Raw genomic sequence first — 12880 nt, 5'->3', positions numbered from 1 at the left:
TAACCATTATCTCTCCTTTCTCTCTCTTTACCTCTAACCATTATCTCTCCTTTCTCTCTCTTTACCTCTAACCATTATCTCTCTTTTCTCTCTCTTTGCCTCTAACCATTATCTCTCCTTTCTCTCTCTTTACCTCTAACCATTATCTCTCCTTTCTCTCACTCTCCTCTCGCTCTTTCTCTCTCTTTACCTCTAACCATTATCTCTCCTTTCTCTCTCTTTGCCTCTAACCATTATCTCTCCTTTCTCTCTCTTTAACTCTAACCATTATCTCTCCTTTCTCTCTCTTTACCTCTAACCATTATCTCTCCTTTCTCTAACTCTCCTCTCTCTTCACCTCTAACCATTATCTCTCCTTTCTCTCACTCTCCTCTCGCTCTTTCTCTCTCTTTACCTCTAACCATTATCTCTCCTTTCTCTCTCTTTGCCTCTAACCATTATCTCTCCTTTCTCTCTCTTTACCTCTAACCATTATCTCTCCTTTCTCTCTCTTTACCTCTAACCATTATCTCTCCTTTCTCTCACTCTCCTCTCACTCTTTCTCTCTCTTTACCTCTAACCATTATCTCTCCTTTCTCTCACTCTCCTCTCACTCTTTCTCTCTCACTCCCATTGTCATCAAATCATTGTAAGAAAGGTTCAGCCACATTGTCCAATCTGAAAGCAGCACACACTGTCTGTGTCTGTGGGCAGGGGTCACAGAGCTGTATATATGTGTGTGTGTGCGTGTGTGCGTGTGTGTGTGTGTGTGTTCGTAGGCGCAGTGTAGATGATAATACAGTTGTTTACCAGAGATCTCTGGGTAAGTCTACTGACAGGAAGTCTCTACCCAAAAAGGAGACACACACAAACACATCTCCACCCAGAGATACCCCAAACACACACACAAACACTCACACTCTCACACTCACGCACACTAGAGACGGATAGACAGGAAGGAAGAGAGGACAAGGGAACCCTCTAAACGAATCAACAAACACACTACTCTCGCCCACTCACACACACACACACACACACACACACACACACACACACACACACACACACAGTCTCATACAGTTTGTGGGGGGGACACAATTCAGTCTCATTTAAAAATCCTGTTTTCCCTAACCTTAACACTAACCCTAGCTCTTAACCCTAAACTTAACCCCAAAAGCCTAACCTTAACACTAACCCTAGCTCTTAACCCCAAACTTAACCCCAAAAACCTAACCTTAACACTAACCCTAGCTCTTAACCCTAAACTTAACCCCAAAAACCTAACCTTAACACTAACCCTAGCTCTTAACCCCAAACTTAACCCCAAAAACCTAACCTTAACACTAACCCTTAAAGTAATTCTAACCTTAATCCTAAACCCCGTAGAAATAGTATTTGACCTTGCACCCAGTTGGTGAAATTTTGGTGTATTTACTATTCTTGTGGGGGCTTCTGGTCCCCACAAGAATAGTTAAACACGTCGACACACACACACACACACACACACACACACCTCCTTTCCCTCCACCTTTCCTCCCTTCCCTCCTTTCCCTCCACCTTTCCTCCCTTCCCTCCTTTCCCTCCACCTTTCCTTCCTTCCCTCCTTTCCCTCCACCTTTCCTTCCTTCCCTCCTTTCCCTCCACCTTTCCTTCCTTCCCTCCTTTCCCTCCACCTTTCCTTCCTTCCCTCCTTTCTACATCTCTGTCTTGACTTTGTACTGTATTTTACTGCATATTTGTACAGCTGACAAATCAGTCAAAAAATTACTAAAATTATTTGATCAGTAATGCTGAACAATTATAATAATAATAATTGTAATATGATTAACCAAAATGTTCGGTTAAATTATTTGGATTACATTTAGTCTGTTTCCCCCCCCCTTTGAGTCACTAATGCAGAGTGATTAGGGTAAAGTGCCTCGCTGAAGGGCACATCAACAGATTTTTTACCTAGTCGGCTCGGGGATTCAAACCGGCGATCTTTCAACTACAGAAACGTCTAACACATAATTGTGATCTCTACAGCGTTGTTGGCTGGTCGTCATTGACCTTGCGTAGGCTTAAACACTGGTATACACTGATTTATAAGGCCATATTGGGTAAAATGCCATTTTATCTCTGTTCTTTATTAGTCAGGTCCCATTCTGATTTGCTTCTAACAGAACCAAACATTAGAACAGGTCGTGGTAGAAATAGTTTTAGTTACTCAGCTCCGTGGTCCTGGAATTCTCTCCTGAACATTTTAAAATGTGATGATCTAGTTTCGTTGGTGGAGTTTAAACACTTGATCGATGTATATATCATTGAAGAGTGTAATTGTTTTTAGGACGGCTGTTTTTAGTCAAGATGTTTGTGTTTTTAATGTAATATGTAATTGTTGTACTGTATGTATGGAGCGGCAGGGTAGCCTAGTGGTTAGAGCGTTGGACTAGTAACTGGGAGGTTGCAAGTTCAAACCCCCGAGCTGAACAGGCAATTAACCCACTGTTCCTAGGCCGTCATTGAAAATACGATTTTGTTCTTAACTGGCTTGCCTGGTTAAATAAAGGTTAAAAAAAAATAAAAAATGTAAAAATGTGTGTTTATAGTTTTGTTTAATGTTGTGTTAGTGTATGTAAGTTGTTTTGTCTGAAACGTTGTTCCCCTGCTGCTATTGGACCAGTTCTCTCTTGGAAAATACATATTATCTCAATGAGCAAAACCTGTATGAATAAAGATTAAATAAAAAAATACAGGCCCAACGCCTTAACCTGCCACCCCACCACCCTCAATGTGCTACCTGCCACCCCACCACCCTCAATGTGCTACCTGCCACCCCACCACCCTCAATGTGCTACCTGCCACCCCACCACCCTCAATGTGCTACCTGCCACCCCACCACCCTCAATGTGCTACCTGCCACCCCACCACCCTCAATGTGCTACCTGCCACCCCACCACCCTCAATGTGCTACCTGCCACCCCACCACCCTCAATGTGCTACCTGCCACCCCACCACCCTCAATGTGCTACCTGCCACCCCACCACCCTCAATGTGCTACCTGCCACCCCACCACCCTCAATGTGCTACCTGCCACCCCACCACCCTCAATGTGCTACCTGCCACCCCACCACCCTCAACGTGCTACCTGCCACCCCACCACCCTCAACGTGCTACCTGCCACCCTCAACGTGCTACCTGCCACACCACCACCCTCAACGTGCTACCTGCCACCCTCAACGTGCTACCTGCCACCCTCAACGTGCTACCTGCCACCCCACCACCCTCAACGTGCTACCTGCCACCCTCAACGTGCTACCTGCCACCCCACCACCCTCAACGTGCTACCTGCCACCCTCAACGTGCAACCTGCCACCCTCAATGTGCTACCTGCCACCCCACCACCCTCAATGTGCTACCTGCCACCCCACCACCCTCAATGTGCTACCTGCCACCCCACCACCCTCAATGTGCTACCTGCCACCCCACCACCCTCAATGTGCTACCTGCCACCCCACCACCCTCAATGTGCTACCTGCCACCCCACCACCCTCAATGTGCTACCTGCCACCCCACCACCCTCAATGTGCTACCTGCCACCCCACCACCCTCAATGTGCTACCTGCCACCCCACCACCCTCAATGTGCTACCTGCCACCCCACCACCCTCAACGTGCTACCTGCCACCCCACCACCCTCAACGTGCTACCTGCCACCCTCAACGTGCTACCTGCCACACCACCACCCTCAACGTGCTACCTGCCACCCTCAACGTGCTACCTGCCACCCTCAACGTGCTACCTGCCACCCCACCACCCTCAACGTGCTACCTGCCACCCTCAACGTGCTACCTGCCACCCCACCACCCTCAACGTGCTACCTGCCACCCTCAACGTGCAACCTGCCACCCTCAACGTGCTACCTGCCACCCTCAACGTGCTACCTGCCACCCCACCACCCTCAACGTGCTACCTGCCACCCTCAACGTGCTACCTGCCACCCCACCACCCTCAACGTGCTACCTGCCACCCTCAACGTGCTACCTGCCACCCCACCACCCTCAACGTGCTACCTGCCACCCTCAACGTGCTACCTGCCACCCCACCACCCTCAACGTGCTACCTGCCACCCTCAACGTGCTACCTACCACCCCACCACCCTCAATGTGCTACCTGCCACTCCACCACCCTCAATGTGCTACCTGCCACCCTCAATGTGCTACCTGCCACCCCACCACCCTCAATGTGCTACCTGCCACCCTCAACGTGCTACCTGCCACCCCACCACCCTCAATGTGCTACCTGCCACCCTCAATGTGCTACCTGCCACCCTCAATGTGCTACCTGCCACCCCACCACCCTCAATGTGCTACCTGCCACCCTCAATGTGCTACCTGCCACCCTCAATGTGCTACCTGCCACCCTCAACGTGCTACCTGCTACCCCACCACCCTCAATGTGCTACCTGCCACCCTCAATGTGCTACCTGCCACCCCACCACCCTCAACGTGCTACCTGCCACCCCACCACCCTCAATGTGCTACCTGCCACCCTCAATGTGCTACCTGCCACCCCACCACCCTCAATGTGCTACCTGCCACCCTCAATGTGCTACCTGCCACCCTCAATGTGCTACCTACCACCCTCAATGTGCTACCTGCCACCCTCAATGTGCTACCTACCTCCCTCAATGTGCTACCTACCACCCTCAATGTGCTACCTGCCACCCTCAATGTGCTACCTACCACCCTCAATGTGCTACCTACCACCCTCAATGTGCTACCTACCACCCTCAATGTGCTACCTACCACCCTCAATGTGCTACCCCACCACCCTCAATGTGCTACCTACCACCCTCAATGTGCTACCTGCCACCCTCAATGTGCTACCTACCACCCTCAATGTGCTACCTACCACCCTCAATGTGCTACCCCACCACCCTCAATGTGCTACCTACCACCCTCAATGTGCTACCTGCCACCCTCAATGTGCTACCTACCACCCTCAATGTGCTACCTGCCACCCTCAATGTGCTACCTACCACCCTCAATGTGCTACCTGCCACCCTCAACGTGCTACCTGCCACCCTCAATGTGCTACCCCACCACCCTCAATGTGCTACCTGCCACCCTCAATGTGCTACCTGCCACCCTCAACGTGCTACCTGCCACCCTCAATGTGCTACCCCACCACCCTCAATGTGCTACCTACCACCCTCAATGTGCTACCTGCCACCCTCAACGTGCTACCTGCCACCCCACCACCCTCAATGTGCTACCTGCCTCCCCACTGCCCTCAATGTGCTACCTGCCACCCTCAACGTGTTACCTGCCACCCCACCACCCTCAATGTGCTACCTGCCACCCTCAATGTGCTACCTGCCACCCCACCGCCCTCAATGTGCTACCTGCCACCCTCAATGTGCTACCTGCCACCCTCAATGTGCTACCTGCCACCCTCAATGTGCTACCTGCCACCCCACCGCCCTCAATGTGCTACCTGCCACCCCTCCGCCCTCAATGTGCTACCTGCCACCCTGAATGTGCTACCTGCCACCCCACCACCCTCAATGTGCTACCTGCCACCCTCAATGTGCTACCTGCCACCCCACCACCCTCAATGTGCTACCTGCCACCCCACCACCCTCAATGTGCTACCTGCCACCCCACCACCCTCAATGTGCTATCTGCCAAAATTATATAAATATATATTTTTACATGTGAATAAATAATGGTTAATAAGCGATCAGCAGTGATGGGCGGTCACTACCATCATGGGACTTTAATTCATTGTTTTATTCTGTTGTTACAGCGTTCGACCAACTTAAAGCATTTAATGTTTAAAAAATAGATATATAGATATTTATTTCTTTCATCAAACCAAAACGACCTCAAAAAGCACAAATCAATCACTCAGTGTTATTTCCTGATAGTCGCTGGTTGATCTACACAGGACGTTCTAACCAGCTGTTTCAGCATCATCATCAGAGAGAGAGAGAGAGAGAGAGAGAGAGAGAGAGAGAGAGAGAGAGAGAGAGAGAGAGAGAGAGAGAGAGAGAGAGAGAGAGAGAGAGAGAGAGAGAGAGAGAGAGAGAGAGAGAGAGAGAGAGAGAGAGAGAGAGAGTTAGAGAGAGAGAGAGAGAGAGAGAGCGAGAGAGCGAGAGAGAGAGAGTGAGAGAGCGAGAGAGAGAGAGAGAGAGTGAGAGAGAGAGAGAGAGAGAGAGAGAGAGAGACAGAGAGAGAGAGAGAGAGACAGAGAGAGAGAGAGAGAGAGACAGAGAGAGAGAGAGAGAGAGAGAGAGAGAGAGAGAGAGAGAGAGACAGAGAGAGAGAGAGAGAGAGAGAGAGAGAGAGAGAGAGAGACAGAGAGAGAGAGAGACAGAGAGAGACAGAGAGAGAGAGAGAGAGAGAGCGAGAGAGAGAGAGGGGGAGAGAGAGAGAGAGAGAGAGAGAGAGAGAGCGAGAGAGAGAGAGGGGGAGAGAGAGAGAGAGAGAGAGAGGGGGAGAGAGAGAGAGAGAGAGAGCGAGAGAGAGAGAGAGCGAGAGCGAGAGCTCACCAAGAATTCTCAAAATGGTACAAACACCAAATTGAGACGTTGCATGCAGAATTCTGAAAAAAAATATCCTCAGTGTACAACGTAGAACACCAAATAATGCAGAGCAGAATTAGCCTTCCATAACAAAGCCATCACCTACAGAGAAATTAACCTGGAGAAGAGTCCCCTAAGCAAGCTGTTCCTGGGGCTCTGTTCACAAAACACAAACACACCCTACAGAGCCCCAGGACATCAGCACAATTAGACCCAACCAAATCATGAGAAAACAAAAAGATAATTACTTGACATATTGGAAAGAAGTAACAAAAAAACTGAGCAAACTAGAATGCTATTTGGCCCTAAACAGAGAGTATATAGTGGCAGAATACCTGACCACTGTGACTGACCCAAACGTAAGGAAAGCTGTGTACAGACTCAGTGAGCATAGCCTTGCTATTGAGAAAGGCCGCCGTGGGCAGACATGGCTCTCAAGAGAAGACAGGCTATGTGCTCACTGCCCACAAAATGAGGTGGAAACTGAGCTGCACTTCCTAACCTCCTGTCAAATGTATGACCATATTAGAGACACATATTTCCCTCAGATTACACAGATCCACAAATAATTAAACTCCCATATCTATTGGGTAAAATTCCACAGTGTGACATCACAGCAGCAAGATGTGTGACCTGTTGCCACAAGAAAAGGGCAACCAGTGAATACAACTTATATTTATGTTTCCTGTGAATTTTTTATTGTTAATTCCATTTTTGTTTATGCATTTTTTTCACTTGCTTTGGCAATGTTAACATATGTTTCCCGTGTTAATACAGCCCTTATATTGAAATTGAATTGAGAGAGAGAGAGAGAGAGAGAGAGAGAGACAGAGAGAGAGAGAGAGAGAGAGAGAGAGAGACAGAGACAGAGAGACCGAGAGAGAGAGAGAAAGACAGAGAGAGAGAGAGACTGAGAGAGAGACAGAGAGAGAGACCGAGAGAGAGAGAGAGACAGAGAGAGAGAGACCGAGAGAGAGAGAGAAAGACAGAGAGAGAGAGAGACTGAGAGAGAGAGAGAGAGAGAGAGAGAGAGAGAGAGAGAGAGAGAGAAGGGCTCAGGTAGTTCTATGTGTAGGTGAGGTGTGTAGGTTTATACCGTACATGTTAACAATGTGGTGTAGCAGTACAGTGTGAACACATCACACTGAAACCTCACTATTAGCATAACATCTAGTGGAGGTGTAACAAGGTAGATAACATGGTGGATTATGAGTAGGCTTGATGAAGCAGTAGGCCAGGCGTACTGACTGTACCACCGTGGTCCTCCAACCTTTGGCCTTTTAACACTCATTCAGAAAAGCCTCTCAGAGTGCTGATCTAGGATCAGTTTATCCTTTTAAATCACAATGAATACGATTACATGGACAAAAGGGGGAACCTGACCCTAGATCCCAGCCCTCCTACTCAGATATGCTTGATATATATATATATATGGCCCTGGGAAACTAGGTGATCCAGACAATAAGTCACGTTAAAAGTTTACTCGTAAACAAAAGTTGTTTTTCATCAAACTGTGGAGCATAAAATCTATTGAACGGTGTGATGATGCCGAGGCGGCGAACAAGAGTGTGAAAGTATTCAAAAGAAAGGGAAGAAAAGAAACAGAGGAGTGTGGGGGAAATGTTCTACTTTCCTCAGATAAAGAGAGAGAGGAGGAGGAGGAAAGACTTGAACACAACTTTTTTTTTTTTTCTCCCTTGATTTGTTTTATCTTCCTTCACTAAGAAAATAACTGATAACAGCGATGGAAAGAGAATAACAGAAGAGGTGCGATCAACATTACCTTCACGGTAATGTGGTAATTATGGGGCTTGTAACTCACTTGTGCTAATAATGTCAATGATGTCGTAATTAAATTAATTTCGGGGTGGCAGGGTAGCCTAGTGATTAGAGCGTTGGCCCAGTAACCGAACGGTTGCTAGATCGAATCCCCGAGCTGACAAGGTAAAAAAAAATCTGTCGTTCTGCCCCTGAACAAGGCAGTTAACCCACTGTTCCTAGGCCGTCATTGAAAATAAGAATTTGTTCTTAACTGACTTGCCTGGTAAAATAAAAAATAAAACAAATTAAAGATCTATTACATTACAGACGAGGGCTTCACAGAAAATATAACGACATTTTAATAGCTTCATTTTATTGCCCAAATGTGTATCTCTTCTCGAGCTAGGCCTACTATAACAGAAACAACTAGGAAATAAACATTACGCATTGTGTTTCATCTACGTTGTCTTTGTTATGTTATGTTATGTTACGTTATGTTATGTTATGTTATGTTACACACGTTATGAACTGTATGTAGAACCATTACGATCCAAACTAACACAATCAATACGCAGGTGACCAAAGCTAAAGATGAAAACTATATTTTTTGGTTGTACATTTCTCATTACTTTTATAATTTCAGCGAATATATATATATATATATATATATATATATATATATATATATATATATATATATATACACATATATACACATATATATATACTCATATTTATGCGGTCCAAGTCCAATGCTTGCCAGATACAATTAAACTACACATATTGTCTTTTGGAAATTCTAATTTTATCTCATTGCATAAAATATTTGTAAAAAAAATGCTCCGTGCAGATTGGATTGAATTCCTAAATCACTAATGAACCAAAGGTCATAAGGTCACGGTGAAGGTAAAGGCTACAGATATATAATATACCTGCCGTAACTAAGTTTTTGGTTCAATTATTCAGAAATCATAGTGGAATGTGTTGTTTGATCGGTCACTGCTAATTATTATTATTATTATTATTATACAGAGAAATAAAAATCATTGATTAGTGAAAAGGGAACTTACTCTCGTCTCGGGGCTCTGGTCAAGGTTTGAACAGGTTCTCAGATGCCACCTGAATATGGGGGAAAAGTACGAAATATATATATTTTTTATATTATCAAACTATTTTAATATGCATTTTTCAACCTGTGAATCGTTGGGAGAATAGCCTCCTTACACTGAAGATAAGGATGGTTAAATCCACCAACAGGCTGCTGCTCCAACATAAGGACTGAGAATAGTGCAAGTTACCCCCCCCCAAAAAAAAAAAAATTACCAAATGTACCATTAAATGAATTAGTGAATTGTGAGGGATACTTTTTTAAGAGTTTACCCAACACCTAAAACATGGTATTATATACCCCCAGTGCCTCGCAGCACACAATGAGAACACAATACAATCAAGACGGCACATAAATTGGACACAGACGGAAATACTACTTTTACACAAATATTACGAGGCGATAATGGAACAAACAACATCGACAGCCTAACAAAGGAACTACATGGGAGACTCCGGTGTGGACACCCCTAAAATAAACACCCATCTACACCCCTAAAATAAACACCCGTAAAATAAACACCCATCTACACCCCTAAAATAAACACCCATCTACACCCCTAAAATAAACACCCATCTACACCCCTAAAATAAACACCCCTAAAATAAACACCCATCTACACCCCTAAAATAAACACCCATCTACACCCCTAAAATAAACACCCATCTACACCCCTAAAATAAACACCCGTAAAATAAACACCCATCTACACCCCTAAAATAAACACCTAAAATAAACACCCATCTACACCCGTAAAATCCCACTACGGTTAGAACCCTCGGATGATGAATAAATCAGATATCTTTACTAGACTACCCTGGGGATCTGTACCCTGAGGACATGTAGAGTATCATAGACAAACACAGTAGAGTAGGAGAATCATAAGGATGTTGATGTTTCGACTGCGAAACTGTTTAACTCCCACTACGTCTCGTTACGATTCGGCTGCAAGACAACTTAAATCTCCATTAAATACCCCCCCCCCCCCCCCCCCCCCCCCCCCCACCCAAAAAAAATGTCCTTATGAAAATCCTTTTGTCGTTGTCTATCCAAAGTTGCATGTGTGAAATGAACTGGTTTTTGGCTATAGAACACAACAAGGCAGGTTGTCACCAGCATCTCATTGAAGGACTCTCTGTTTGTCTGACAATGGGACAATGACACTTTCCATGTACCTTTCAGTTGACGCTCTTAGCTAGGTAAGAAACAACCAAAATGTCAGTCATAGTCAGTACATGTTTACAGGATTTTGCAACCTCCATTTACACATGAATTATAATGTCTCAACAATACGAAGAGGCTAAGAATTACAACAGAGATGTAAGACTTACCATTCATCCCTTCATCACGATCACGTCAATGGTAACGCACTGTACATACGGCATCGCTCTAGTGCATGTGTGTTGTGAGTGTGTCTGTGTGTGGTGCGTGTGTGTGTGTGTGTGTATGAGAGAATGAGAGCGACAGGAGAGAGCGAGAGGAGAGAGCGGGAGAGTCATAAGAGCGGTTATGGGCCGCTGTCGCTCTCTCGATTCCTCTGATCTCACCTCTGTGTGTGTGTTCTCTGATCTCTCACACACCTCGTCACCCTGGAAACAAAGTGACTTTAACACGCCACAGCGCAGTGGCCCAGACCTTGAACACAGCTCTCTCTGTCCCTCACTCTCTCTCTGTCCCTCCCTCACTCTGTCTCTCTGTCCCTCCCTCACTCTGTCTCTTTGTCACTCCCTCACTCTGTCCCTCCCTCACTCTGTCTGTCTCTGTCTCTCTGTCCCTCCCTCACTCTGTCTCTGTCCCTCCCTCACTCTGTCTCTGTCTCTCTGTCCCTCCCTCACTCTGTCTGTCTCTCTCTCTCTCTGTCCCTCCCTCACTCTGTCTGTCTCTCTCTCTCTCTGTCCCTCCCTCACTCTGTCTGTCTCTGTCTCTCTGTCCCTCCCTCACTCTGTCTCTCTGTCCCTCCCTCACTCTGTCTCTGTCTCTCTGTCCCTCCCTCACTCTGTCTGTCTCTGTCTCTCTGTCCCTCCCTCACTCTGTCTGTCTCTGTCTCTCTGTCCCTCCCTCACTCTGTCTGTCTCTGTCTCTCTGTCCCTCCCTCACTCTGTCTGTCTCTGTCTCTCTCTCACTCTGTCCCTCACTCTCTCTCTGTCCCTCCCTCACTCTGTCTCTGTCTCTCTCTCACTCTGTCCCTCACTCTCTCTCTGTCCCTCCCTCACTCTGTCTCTGTCTCTCTCTCACTCTGTCCCTCACTCTCTCTCTGTCCCTCCCTCACTCTGTCTGTCTGTCTCTGTCTCTCTGTCCCTCCCTCACTCTGTCTCTCTGTCCCTCCCTCACTCTGTCCCTCCCTCACTCTGTCTCTGTCTCTCTCTCTCACTCTGTCCCTCACTCTCTCTCTGTCCCTCCCTCACTCTGTCTCTGTTTCTCTCTCACTCTGTCCCTCACTCTCTCTCTGTCCCTCCCTCACTCTGTCTGTCTCTGTCTCTCTGTCCCTCCCTCACTCTGTCTGTCTCTGTCTCTCTGTCCCTCCCTCACTCTGTCTGTCTCTGTCTCTCTCTCACTCTGTCCCTCACTCTCTCTCTGTCCCTCCCTCACTCTGGCTGTCTCTCTCTCTCTGTCCCTCCCTCACTCTGTCTGTCTCTGTCTCTCTCTCACTCTGTCTGTCTCTGTCTCTCTGTCCCTCCCTCACTCTGTCGTTCTCTGTCTCTCTCTCACTCTGTCTGTCTCTGTCTCCCTGTCCCTCCCTCACTCTGTCTGTCTCTCTGTCCCTCCCTCACTCTCTGTCTCTGCCTCTCTGTCCCTCCCTCACTCTGTCTGTCTCTGTCTCTCTGTCCCTCCCTCACTCTGTCTGTCTCTCACCCTGTCCCTCACTCTCACTCTGTCCCTCCCTCACTGTTGTCTCTCTCCCTCTCACTCTGTCCCTCCCTCACTCTGTCTGTCTCTCACTCTCTCTTCTGTGACCTTTACTTAAAAAAAGTATATATATATATAAATATATATATATTTTTTTTAAATACTCTTACTCTTAAAAATACGCAAATTAGTTGATATACCTCTTAACAGAAGTATATTATATATATATTTATATTTACATACCTCTTAACATTAGACCCAATGGTGAAATGTATCTCAGTAAGTTCTAATATCAAAACAACTTTAGAAGCACTGAGACAATGAATCGTTCAGTCTTAAGACGATGATGAGGATGCTGCTGCTACTGATGACGATGATGAGGATGAAGAGTGACACAGTAAAACCGAGAGGCTGTCAATGACTGTGCACCGCTCAGGGGGGTGGTTTCGCACCGACGGGGACTGGGACACGGCGTGTATGTGGGGGCGTTTGGTTAGCGGAATTCACCTTGGCGGCAGGCGATTCTCTCAGACAGCAGCCAAAGAGACAAAAAAAACTTAAAGCTGAAATATGTAACTTTTTTGGGGGGGTGGGGGGGGGGACCAAATTCACATAGAA

Source organism: Oncorhynchus mykiss, chromosome 9 (assembly GCF_013265735.2).
Source record: "Oncorhynchus mykiss isolate Arlee chromosome 9, USDA_OmykA_1.1, whole genome shotgun sequence".
NCBI lineage: Eukaryota > Metazoa > Chordata > Actinopteri > Salmoniformes > Salmonidae > Oncorhynchus > Oncorhynchus mykiss.
Note: the sequence above shows the minus strand (reverse complement) of the source record.